At 51.7% G+C, this 688-nt stretch overlaps 1 protein-coding gene across 1 annotated transcript in view; it reads right to left on the reverse strand.

The window, feature by feature from the left end:
* Positions 1-688, reverse strand: part of PUDP (pseudouridine 5'-phosphatase) — an 85,594-nt gene that overhangs the window by 77,006 nt on the left and 7,900 nt on the right. The window lies entirely within an intron of this gene.

Genomic DNA, 688 nt, shown 5'->3' on the forward strand with positions numbered 1-688 from the left:
CTCGTTTGCTCCTTGGTCTGTCCCTGAATAACTGTGTCAGCTGCAACATTTTTAAAACAGAGCATCACTGATCACAAAGAGCACCCACTCAGCCAGGCTCCCAGGCTAGGGAGAGTCAAGCGACTGGCAGGCCCAGCCAGGCTCCCAGGCTAGGGAAAGTCAAGCGACTGGCGGGCCCAGCCAGGCTCCCAGGCTAGGGAGAGTCAAGCGACTGGCGGGCCCAGCCAGGCTCATGAGCAGCATCCAGGGAAGGCTGTCAGGCCAGGGTGTGGCAGAGGGACAAACCTGTCCCACGTCTGGACACCTGACCATGCTGCGCCTTACCCAGGTCCCAGCTGTCCATAGCCAGCCTCACACTGAAGGGCCCCAGTAGGGAGGGGACAGAGGGCAACTGGGGAACGTGGTGACCCACCTGCTTTGAAGCTGTAAGAGGAGCAAGAAGCATGGGCCACCCATGTAAAGCCAAAGGAAAGAAAAAGTTCTCTTTCTTGTGGTCTTAGAAAAGCAAGTATTACAATTACAATTTTTTCAAGAAAATTCTCTTTAAGCACCAACAAGGCAATTTTAAACCACAAATATGTGCACCACAAAAATCAAGGCTGCTCCCCCCCCCCATTTCAACACAATTAAATGAAGCTTTTACTACATTACACACATTTATTAGACACTGGCATTCACTTGGAGTTGA

The sequence above is a fragment of the Otolemur garnettii genome, unplaced genomic scaffold, assembly GCF_000181295.1.
Source record: "Otolemur garnettii isolate 467f Iridium unplaced genomic scaffold, OtoGar3 scaffold00065, whole genome shotgun sequence".
Classification (NCBI taxonomy): Eukaryota; Metazoa; Chordata; class Mammalia; order Primates; family Galagidae; genus Otolemur; species Otolemur garnettii.